At 34.9% G+C, this 12,389-nt stretch overlaps 1 long non-coding RNA gene across 4 annotated transcripts in view; it reads right to left on the bottom strand.

Annotated features, from left to right (window-relative positions):
• The window catches only part of LOC101794071 (uncharacterized), an 87,300-nt gene that overhangs the window by 20,094 nt on the left and 54,817 nt on the right, over positions 1-12,389 (bottom strand). For all 4 annotated transcript variants that reach the window (XR_011812248.1, XR_011812250.1, XR_011812251.1 and 1 more), the window contains one exon: positions 345-469. This is a non-coding gene — a long non-coding RNA (uncharacterized lncRNA). The remainder of the gene's footprint in view (positions 1-344; positions 470-12,389) is intronic.

Below are 12,389 nucleotides of genomic sequence, written 5' to 3'. Positions count from 1 at the left end.
AAGCTGGATAAAAAGCAATGTATATTAGAGCTAAAAAAAACCACAAACATAAAACTATGCTCTTGAAAATGACAGTACATTATGTACATCATAGATGAAGACAAAAGATCAAGATGGTGGGCTAAGTTATAGACAATATACTCAGAAGTTGTTATAGTTAGACTTACTTTAAACCCAGCATTTGTGTGCAGAAAAAAAAATCAATTTCTTTTGTTTACTTGTTTTATGTTGCTTTCTAAATGTTTTAGTGAAAGGCTTCAAGCTGAGAACTCAAGAGAACTGCAGCCCCACTAACTTCTAAGACCATGGGCGATACTACTTTTTATCTATGCATTTCAACTTACTCAAGATTCAGCCTATCTGCAAGCTTCTTCCAGCTTTCTGCAGCAATAGTTTGATCCTATCTTGTGAAATGGCATCGATCCCCTTCCAGTTCTGTTTTCTTTTTGTTCTTTCTTTCCTTTAAACTCTGAAACACAAAGAAAGTAAAACAGTACCATCCCATATGAAACCATTTTTATACTGATTTCCTCAATGTCATGTCTGACTATCTTCTCTTAAACAGCACACCAGAGCGGTTTATTCTCTCATCCTTTCATTAGGAGGAATACCTAATCTAATCCCAAAATGTAGGAGGAATCTTTTTTTTTATTTGTTTTTCCTGATTTACATATTTCAGTATATTTATGTTAAATAAAGCAAAAACAAAAAAGAATAGAAATTAGAAAAAAGTGACTTGCAACAGTCCTTACATCTTTATATAGTCCTTATATAAGGACTATATCCTTACGTAGTCCTGATGTGATCCACTGTCTTGGTGAAAATACTAAAAAGTTCAGGCTTTGGAATAAATACGCCTTACAGCTGTTTTGAGTGCACACTGTGTCAGACCAACATAAAATGGGTTGCAACCTTGATAGTAGTTAATCCCTAAAATTTCAGACAGGCCTACTTGTGCTAGTCTACTAGTGAAAAGTCAGAAATACTATTATTATTGTTTCTATGATTTTTAAGCGCTGATAGCTTCAGTATATCTAAACACTGCACCTCAGAGATAGCATAAGGCCTACAAAAAACTAATGTATACTAGAAAGCATTAAACCACACACCCAAGTATCTTCTGGATCCAAGAATCAACACTGAATACAGAAATATTCCAAAACTATGGACTGAACTAAGCAAGTGTGGATAGATGCATTCGAACAAAGGAAATGTTGAGCTAGGTAGTTCTAGAATTTTCCGTACACTTCTTGGTCCATGTCCATTTTACAGATTAATTAATTTACCTATTACTGAGATCATACTTCAGCCAAGCTCTTTGTCTATTGCTCACAGAGACGTGACCAAGTATACCTATATATCTGCTAAATATTCATGGCATGAGTTCATGTTATCTGACTTCTTTTCCCAACATACTTTGAAAGAGCTGAGGAAAACAAACAAACCAAAAAAAAACAAACAACAAAACAAACAAACAAGAAAACAAAAAACTAAAGCCATCAAGTTGGATATCTATCTGGCTGTGGCAAGTGCATTTGCTCAGCATTCCTTTTTGGCTTACTCTGCATGGTTTCTTTTTCCATCCCAGGCGCTATCCCTAAGGTGCTTGTCTAAGAGTCTTGAAATCAGACTAAGAGGTTCTGCTATTATTCTGAACTTGCACTCCAGGTAGTCAGAGATGAAGGCTGATGAAGGTGATCTTTGAGTTCCATCTCCAATGTTTCTTTATTCTCGGTTCTCCAGAAATTCATATCAGAGAGGTTTTAAATGCCCTGCCTCATTATTATCAAATCTCTGCACACTGTGAGTGCAACTGTTTTCACTTTCTGAAAGTGCCTTAGGTCTTCCAGCCTCTGACAAAACACCATGTGGAGTTATTTTCTCTCTTTTGCCTAGTTAAGAAGTTATTGATTGCCACTTGCACTTTGAAGCAGATAGCTTTCTTTTGCCCACATTTGCATTCCTTTTGTATTTCAGCCTCTACTTCTCTTCCTACTGATACTCTTGACATTTAAAAAGTGTGTATTGGTGTCAAGGTCAGCATCCTTTGCTGGACGCTGCCACAATGACTTCTCACATGTCTTTAACTATGTCCTTATATAGTCCAAAGTAATTTCAACCAATGACTGGAAAACCATCATAAAAAAAAATCCTGCGAGCTTTTTATGATATGGTCTTTAGTCAGTACTTATGTTACTGGCATGCTGTTGGTATTTGGTCAGTACCTCCTCCCAGATTTTGTTTGTTTGTTTTATCTCTGTTTTTCAGAATCAAATGCTTGTTAACTATCATTGTTTTTTGGAGGTATTCTTCCAAATCTGATGTGAGCTTTAAGATAAGGTCATTCACAATTTCCTCTTGCCTTTGAGTTTACCAGAATTTCCCTTCTGGCATTTCCAGCCTGTATGATTAAGGCTGTTGAGTAGAAACACTCATATCTACCAGGACATGAACAAATGAGCTGACATCTCTTTAGGTCACTGAATTTGCTAATTATGTCATGATGTGAGCTGTACAGTGCAACTAATAAAGTGATAACAACAATAAGAACAAACCAAACAAGGAAATGTGCTTTTTTTTTTTTTTCCTTTTTTTTTTTTTTCAATTTTTTTCAAGATCAGTGATCTACAAGCTGAGACACTCCTCTAGGTTGCCTATGGCAAGGTTCAGATTTAGCACCTGTATAAATTTAAAAAGGAAGATTATGGTGTACCAGAACAACCACAAAGTATCCGTATGTAAACTTTGCTGCCCAAGAGATAAATAGAACAGGAAATCCTAGAGATGGAGACCTTGTGGCTTCCGTGAATATAAGTTTTGAAATTTTCTTCTGTTCCAGCCAGAATTTATCTACCTTTAAGATTGTCTTGACCCTTTATTACAAGCAGTCCAAAATAGCCTTGTTTCATTTAATACAAGGTGATGAGCTGGTTTCAAATTTAAAGGTCTATTAATCTATAAGTTAAAGTGCAACGAAGGATATCAGTGCAATTTTTTTTTGAAAGCTTAGCAATATAGTGTCCATATCTCACAGTTAGCTGTCTGTAGTTACATGGGAAGCAGTTAGTGTATTAAGTTCCTTAAAACAGAATTTCAATGATGTTTTATTACTTTCAGCAGACATGCTGAATTGATTAAATTCACAAGCTACATAAATGGTTTCTGACAGCTAGTAACTATACACTGCAAGGACAAAAGCTTGTTAGGAATAAACTCTAAAGCAATACAAACTGATAGCAAAAGGCCTTTTGTTAATCTAGAGTAGAATGACTTTAGATTTTTTCCCTTTAGAAAGCAAGAACAAACTGCTGGAACTTTTCACATGAAAGATGCCACCTGCTTTTCAGGCTCTTTACCGGTGTGTAACAGATTTGAATGTACGTTACATAAAGATTCCACAAGAAAATACAATCATTTTCTTCATTAATAGGTTCCAGAAGAAATCAGAACATATTTCACTTTCATTTGTGTGATTACTGAAGCACTGTGAGAAGACAACTCTAAATAAAGTATAGGTCACACTCCATGAACTAGCAACAGGTGAAGACCAATTGAACTTTATAACATAAAAACAAATCACGATGCTCAGAAGCACTATAACACTTTGATCCCAGGAGAAAAGAGCAAGCTAATTGTATATATAAAGTGGCATTATTGTGTCAGTCCAAGAGGGACTGAATGGCTATGCACGATATGCCAAAGCTACATAGGCATCAATCAGTCAGTTATGCTTCAGAACACTCACACACAGCCCGGTGTGCAAAGCAGCATATTTAAGTCAACTAGAATTTATGTCAAGTAAAAAAAGACTAAATTTAAAAATCTGTCTAAAGCAATGTTTCAAGATTTTTTTTTTCAATGTTATTATCTCCCACAGCCAAGCACCGTCTTGCAACTTTATTTAAATAGGTAGATCTTTGAGATAACAGAAGTCAAACAGCCATGGTGATTCTGGTTCCATGTGGCTTTGTTTTCATGGAAAGCACTATGATGAGCAAAACATAAGCACCTGACTAATGTTATAATTGAATTCTCTATCATTTGGTTCATTGGTTGCACACTGGAGCAGGCTCCCCAGGGACGTAGTCACTGCACCAAGCCTATCTGAATTTAAAAAGCGATTTGACTACGCTCTTAGTCACATGGTCTAAACTTTTGGGTAGACCTGTGCGGTGCCAGGAGTTGATGATCCTCATGGGTCCCTTCCAACTCGGGATATTCTTTGATTCTATGATTTTTCAGCAAATACTTAAAAAAGATGGAAGCTTTTTCTTTAAACATGTACACAGGGAGTGGTTTTACTTCGTTTAAATCTCACAGGATAAAAAAAAAAGCTAGTGAGAGACAAACTCCATGAAAACTCATTAGGAAAACAAACAGTATAGTGGAAACAGAAGTGATATTTAAAGTAAAGTGAAATGCAATAGAAAAAAAAATGTAGTCAGTGAATATACTTTTTGTTCTTATTAGTAATCTAAAAAATAATATAATATTTATGTTAAAAACATCTGTGATTCTACTTAAAAAGTTTTTCCACACATCATCATACAGTTAGGAAGAAAAATACTATTCTAAATTCCCCAAAAACATAAATCATAGCTCAAATTCATGTCCAATCTGAAAACACTTATTGGAAATATTTTGTCTCTATTTCAGCAATGGATGAAACTCATAAAAAAATATCAAATCACTACATTTATGAAGAGGAAGACAATATTATTGTTTTTAACAGGAACAAAAATATTCAGCACGTGGTGTAAAAGAATTAGAGATTTGGCTTCTGAAATGACATCAGATTACAATGGATAAGGACATTGTATTTAATATTTTCCCTCAACCTGTATGTACACGCACAGTTTTCTACCTATAGTCCTAAGAGAGCTGACCTCAGAATTCCCCAAGGCATGCCCACGGGACAGATCAGAGATGGAGCACCAAGTATGAAGGCTGTTCTCTTGGGATTTGTGTTGATGACTGTAGAGTTAGTTTTAATCCCAAAGGCTGTGTGCAGCAACATTTTTTTTCAGTATTATTTAAATTATATGATCCAGGAGATTAAAAACAAAAAAAACATTCACACACATAGTAAGAGTAGGGACAATATAATGAAGTGATATCTGCTCAATTGAAAATGAGTGAAAGAGAAAATGTAACATTTAAAATGCAGTAAGCATTGCAAAATGCCCAAAATACACAAATGTGTACCATATTTTTTAAAGAACAAAAAGAAGGTAAGGAAAAGAAGACTCCGATACCAGCAGTAGATCTTTCTGTAGTCCATTTAGCATAATGGTGCAGATAAGAATATCCAGTACAGACAAAAATATCAAATGAACTTTAGCTATGACTCAGCTGAATTTCATCCAAGCAGCTTTACACTGCATGTCAAAGCTGTATAGATGCGTTAAATGTAGTGATGAAGTGCTGCAAGAGCACTGTAACCAATAGCCACAAAAGATTTTTTATTATATATATATTTTTTTAATTTGAGCACTGCAGGCTGTATATTACCAAACTATCCCACTTTGCAACTCATAAATGACAAAGTTTCAGAGAGCCAACTGTACTTTTTCTGCAAATGAGGGTCTCTGTAGAGAAACAAACAAAAATGACCTTCTTAAAAGAAACCTGCTTTTACCATGCAGGAATAAGTTCTTATTTCCCATAGTAAGTGCATTCCAATTTTTAAACAATATCATTATCTTGAAATAGCATTATTAGAATTTGACATTATGTACCTAAGAGCCACATAATTTAGTATGACCTTCAGATGTGCATGATTATTTTCATGGCAGAACGCTGTATACTGAAGCCTTAATTAGTTATCTAGCAGTATTACAAAACCCCAGTACTAAAGAACAGAGTAAAAAAAATTGTAGCTGGCAGGAATGATCCTGCATTTTGTTGCTTTATATTTTATCTGTACAATATTCCCCATTCCCTCATCCAGAAGAAAAGTAAAACCAAATTCATCACACTTTTCCACCATTTTATCAGCTCAACTCATGCTATCATGAAAAGGAAGTTTCAGCTGTATTTTTATAACTTCCAAAGCATTTAAGCCAGATGCACTTCATGCCTAACCATTCCTGAAAAAAACTTCAGAAATGCCACCACTGTTACTGAACTAGAGAAGTGGTTTAACAAGTCCATGCCCTTACACTCACACTTACATTCACATCAACAGGTTGTCCTGTAACTGGTAAGACTCCTGCTGTTACTGAGTCAAAGACATAGGCACTCTAAGATAAAACTAGTTTTATAGCCTGCATACAATTTCTATTATTCTAGCACTGAGTTATAATCTACATTCTTAGAAAAAAATCTTAAAAGCATAGTCTTTCAAAAAGGAAAACAATCTCTAAATAACTTTGAAAAATTTGATTTATAGGCAGAAGAGAGAAAAAAAAAAGCAAAAAAAACCTGTCTAGCCCCAATCATTGCTTCTCCTTAGTAATTTTTCAAGCATTACTCCACTGAAGAAATAATTTATTTAAAATAAAAAAAATAAAAAAATAGGAGTTGTTCTTCCCATACTAGTAAGACTTGCTAAACACACATGACTACAAAGGCTGGCTCTGGATATTTATGTTTGGTTCACATGACACAAATTTAAAGGCAATCATTACAGTATCATTTTGCCAAGAGCTTACTGTACTCTTCAAATTGAAGTGAAAGGTCTGTGATGAAAGGTGTCTGAAAATTTCAAGAACTAACTGGTAAGTGTAATTGTAGTGAAACCCTTGAGAAGTCAAAGAAGGGAAAATGAATTAAGCCAGACCTTCTTTGGGCAGGCTCTTGATTTCTTGAGTTTTCAAATTAGATCAAGGTCACATCAAGAGCAAAAATCTTGCTCTATATAAAAATCTACTCACAGTATGTAAAAACTTAAACTTACTCCAATCAAACAAGATAACCTGGCCATGGAAAATTAAATAAACAAATTCTTGTTGTTTCTTTAGGTGCTTTTCTTAGAGTACAACAAAGGTGTGTTCCTACAGTAAATATTTAGACCAGGATATCTTTCTCCATACTGTTTCATACCAAATGTTAAGAAGAGTTAGGTTACCTAAACTGTAAAATACTGGTAGCCTCCTGGATTCTGTAACCACATCCCAGATGAGGTTAGAATGTTTTAAAATGTCCCAGGTAGTGGTTAATAACGAGATGTTAGGCATTCATGCTTGAAATTGTGGGTCATTTTTGATTAAACATCTTGCAGAGGAAATAAGGCATGGCATTTTCAAAGTGAGTTTGTAGCATGATGTGCAAGTGCATAAAAGCTAAAGTTATTAGAGGTGATATATATAACTAACAGGAAGGGACAAGGGAAAACCTGTTCAGCTAAACTGATACTTAACTGAATACTGTTCAAAACTCATAAAGTATATTCTGTCCAGAGAACAGAGATAATCCTCTTATAGAATGCTGGTTTAGTTTCTATGCTCAGATTAGGACTAGAAACAGATTTTTGTTTGTTTCTGAAGCTAGAAAAAGCTACAAATTTAAAAACACGGGAATTTTAAAAGATGCTATAGGCACGGAATTCCAGAGATTTTTATTTTTATTTTTTTGTGGGTAGAGTTGGTTCTTTTTATTTTATTTTATTTTTCTTCCCAGAAACAATATCAGAGAAAGAAAAGTTTTATAATTAAGGCATAAAATATCAGATGCTTAGTCTCAATAATGACTCATAATTCCTGAATTAACCAAACATTCAGGGACTAATTGTTTGTTTGTTTAACCTTATTTTCTGCAGTTAAAAGAATGAGAATATACTCTCTATTAAAGGTGGGGAGGGGCAAAAAAATACTTCAACTCAAGTTTCTTAACTTTCACAAGATTACAGGATGAAGCCAACACTTCATGGAAAAAAAGCAGCTCACCAGTAGTACCAGCAGTAGAAATACAGGCCTTATTTAATTCAGCCCAACAATTGTATACATGAAGAGAAGAAATACAAATGCAAACACAGCTGACACATTTAATAGAAATTATCTGATATATACCCCAAGACTGTATTTCACAGCAAGAATGTAAAATCTTTTAGATGTTATGTTCCCATCCAATGCTGAGGGATCCAAACACATGAATGTGTGGGGTCTTTCCACACTGCCTGTAGGTGCACTATGCAAAAGACCATAGTGCATCCAGCACTATGCTTCCAGCATCCACCGTTACCTCTGCTGTGTGTTAGCCATGCCTAATCTGCATGTGTAGATGAAAGCCAAGTATGCACCATGCCCTCCATGGGAGGAAAACTACAACACATCACATGACATGTAGCCCATGGTTCAGATGATCAGTACCACTGGACATGCTATAAATCGTACTAAGGAATCAGGACAAAAAACTGAACCAGGGATGGATAATCAGGGACTGGGAATGGAACACACTTGTAACAAGTAAAAGTGAGCTTAAATACTTATTTGAAGATCCCTTGGTGATACAAGAAGTAAAGAAAGCTGTGATCACAGTTATAGTCTTGCTGGGCCTCCTTTTTATCTTATTTTGTTTTAATTAAAAATATAATAATCCGCTGTGCTATTGACTCAGAATCAGTCGTTTTGGACCTCCATATGTTTAACCATGGCTAAGAATGGTCAAGATAAATATTTATAAAAAAAATATGCAAGTACAAGCTGTGACAGATCATAAAAGATAACTACTTGTATTTGGCAGATTAATTTTATCTGTCTTCAGCCTGCATCTATGGTATAGGTTCTATTATAGAACTAATCTTTAATACAATTTCATGTCTGTTCAGTATTACCAGCATGTGTGATTGCAGTTAACTTTCTCAGCGAACATCACAAGTCCTGCTAGAGCTGGCAGGCAATACAATCAAGTCCATCATGTCTGCTCAAGGGGCTAAATAAAAAGTAGATTAACTTTTGCAGATACTCCAAATGTGTTTTTGGATTTTATTCTTTATCCTATATCTTATTTCTTCTGGTAGAAGAAACTTCTAAATAAAGATGTTGCAGAATTGTGAAGCTATGAATTCTGATCTCCTGAGCAATTTGCATGGGTACACTGATTGAGATGGTGACATAAGAAGTGAAAACCCTTATCTTGTTTATGCTGTTTTGTTTAGGAATTTCATAAAAGCTATAACATTCACATCCATTGAATATGAAGTTTTGCGTACTATGAACAAGTAATAAAAAGATATATCCAAATACATTTGAAAATACATTTGAATTTAAATTCTATACCTACTATTTTCTTAAAGCACAATGGCCCATAAATGAGAACTGGAGATTTGCAAGCCTACCGCCTCATATCATTAGTACACCTTTGTTCACAAAATGTCACAAATGGGATTTTTAAAAAGATCTATTATTTTACAAAAAACAAATGGCTTGAGCTAGCTCAAAGAAGATTACATGTGACTGATTTTATGCTTTATGATTTCTAATTGCTTCAGCTATCCCCAGTCCATCTTAACTGAATAATATCATTTAAATATTTTAGGTAGTTTTCTTTTAACAGGCTCTTAGACTTAATGTTTCTGCCTTGCTTCAGGACAACATCTTTTAATTGCTTTAAATTATCAGTGATGTCTCTAGCATTTTCACTGAACATGGATTGATTTCAATTAACTTTCTCACGCGTTAGCATAAAAGCAGTCTTATTCAATTTGCCCTAATTAGATCACACAACCTCTTGAAGCTAAAGCAATGACAGTCATTAGAAGGTTGTACAGAGAGAGAGAGAGAGAAAATATCAAGGTTGTTTACTGCATAGTTAGTCCTTTTGTAATTTTGAAACTGCAAGTAGAGTCTGTTCCTGTAATGGTATGAAGGATTTAAAATGAAATCCAGAATTAATTTAGGATGTATGGAAATTCACAGGTTCAAATTTCCTGTAAAAATCAGGTTGATGATTATTATTTTTTTCCGTATTAACAAAGATCAACTTTTGCACTGCTGGCAATAACACACCTGCAGCACTGTTAGCTGCACAAGTCACTGTTTCCCCATCTTTCACTGTATAGAGAAAGATATTAGTAACTACTCTAATAGATTGTTACACAGGGAAGATAGAAGACAACTTTAATGATGTGTGGTTGTAATCTTCCTTCAGTTTATTTTGCTTTGGAAATTTTCTCCTTCCTCAACTGCAAGCCACACAAAATAGGACTGACAAAAGACACCTCTACACAGAAACTTTAGCTGGCTACTGAAGTTAGTGGGCATGAGGTAGAAAAGGTTATGTTTGCTGTGTCCCAGCTGCTAGGGAAAGGGACATAACACAAATTTTAGACAGGTTCCTACAAGGGAGAAAAAAAAAAAAAAAAAAAAAAAGCTTGGCAGCATTAGATGGAGGGGAAAAAAATAAAAAATAAAAAGAGGACAGGTCATTGTAATAATGACCTCTAGGACCTCTAGTAAACAGATCCAAGGGATCATGAAACTGCACAGAGTCATTAAGTCTGGTCCTCAACTATCACCAGAATTATGGAAAAGCTGCTAGTCTACAACCTCAGAAACAATTACTGCTTTTCTCTTACATTTCAAAAACTACAATCAACCCTGAAAGGGAAAATACATTTATGATTTCCAATTCAAAGGGATAGCAGATACAGAAAAAGAAAAGTGGAGAGCAAGACAGAAGAAAGGAGAGCACCTTCGGTATCACCTCAGTGTTCAATAATCCTACAAATTTACTCAGAAATGTAGAAGATAACAAGTTTCTTTATTTTCTGGGGAGACTAAAAGAGTTGCAGCATCTCTCCCTGACTTCAGTACTGACCAGGTAGAGAGTGTTCAATGTTGCTGTTCCTTATGCAAATATTTATAAATTAGTCTGTTTTGGAGCACTGTGTAGGCTGGATTCAAAACTAGGTTCAGAATCAGGGAACTACCGCTAGCTACAACACTTAAAAAGACTTTTTTATGTACTATAAGTACTACAAAAAAAAAGAGCCAAATTTAATCCTTTTAGGCCTGGGGGGCTGAGTCAGATGTCTTATAAGACTCAAGTATAATATGCATTATGGCAAAGCTGTGATCCTTTTATGTACTCCTCAGACATGAAAATGCATCCAGTGGGCCAGTAGCTTTCTGTTACTAGTTTACGTTCAGCTTTTATAGACAATGCATGTAACTCCACAGTCATTTAATTAAATATTACAATGTTGCAAAGCTATAGAGGTGTAAATGTTCATTCCATTGAAATCATATGAAAAATTATGTTCCACTGTATTTAGAGTTCATAAGGGACAAAATTTTACACTCACAGGCATCCAAAAGTAGCTAAAATACCATTTATCAATTTTCTGACATAAATGAATTAAATAAAGCCAGATTACACATTAATGCATTTGAGTAAGTAGGAGCAAATATTTATCCATTATTTAATCATAATAACCTGTTTCCAAATAAAATTTATCCAATGAAAATCTTCCTAGAGTGAATTCTCCAGTGCTGGCACCTCTTGAACCTGCCAGAGCAACAAAGTTATGGACCAGTAATTAGCAAAGCAGCTCTGCCAACTTGTGATATTTCAAATGAAATCAGAGTTATTTGTGACTTTTTCTAGATCATGCAGCTTCCATCAGCGTAAATGGTGATTGCATCTGCTCTGTGGGTCACAATCTGGTTAACACTACATATTACAGTTCAGTTCTAGAAAAAATAATGCTGTCTCCAGACTCCCACTTAGGTGCTAACATTTCTGTAATCAGACATAGAGCATGTCAGATCCAATATGAAAACTTCTATCTTTTGTTTAATTGGATTGGTCAGTGGAGCAAGAACAAGGAGTATGCTGAATTTGGCAGAAGCAGTTTAGATATGTATTTTAATCCATTTTAGAAGAGTCATACCAGTATGATTCTGTGTGTTGACTTACTTGAGAATAAGACAGACCAGAAAAATTTTCGGTTAAGAATTTTCTTGGAGCTTGCCACATCTCTATCAGCATCCCTCTCACATACAGCACAAACATCAATAGCATTAAGTCCTAATACTTCTGTAAATGTGATGGGTTCCAAATGTGTGTAGCTTATTGGAAAGCAGAGGCATTTCTCACCCCCGATTTACAGCAATGCTGTCAATATCAGCATTGTGTATTTAAACTCCATTTTTCACTGAAAATGTTATGAAACTTCAGTTTTAGAAGACTGATTGTCTGAATGAGGGTGTATTAACCTTCCATTTACTAAAGAAAACTTGGGTTATGCCCTGCAAAGCACTCTAGCAAAATCATGCTGCTGGCCTAGGAAACAAAAGTTTATTATTATGTTTGAAGTCTTATTAGGTTTGAAATCTGGAGGTAGCTTTCTGTAGCCCTGCTTTCTTTTTCAGTTCTTCCTTTTTTTTCTGTAGAATTTGCTCCTCAAATCCCACACTAAATATTATTCCTTTAAATCAGCCAGAGAA

The sequence above is a fragment of the Anas platyrhynchos genome, chromosome 12 (assembly GCF_047663525.1).
Source record: "Anas platyrhynchos isolate ZD024472 breed Pekin duck chromosome 12, IASCAAS_PekinDuck_T2T, whole genome shotgun sequence".
NCBI lineage: Eukaryota > Metazoa > Chordata > Aves > Anseriformes > Anatidae > Anas > Anas platyrhynchos.
This window is presented reverse-complemented; position numbering and strand designations above follow the sequence as displayed.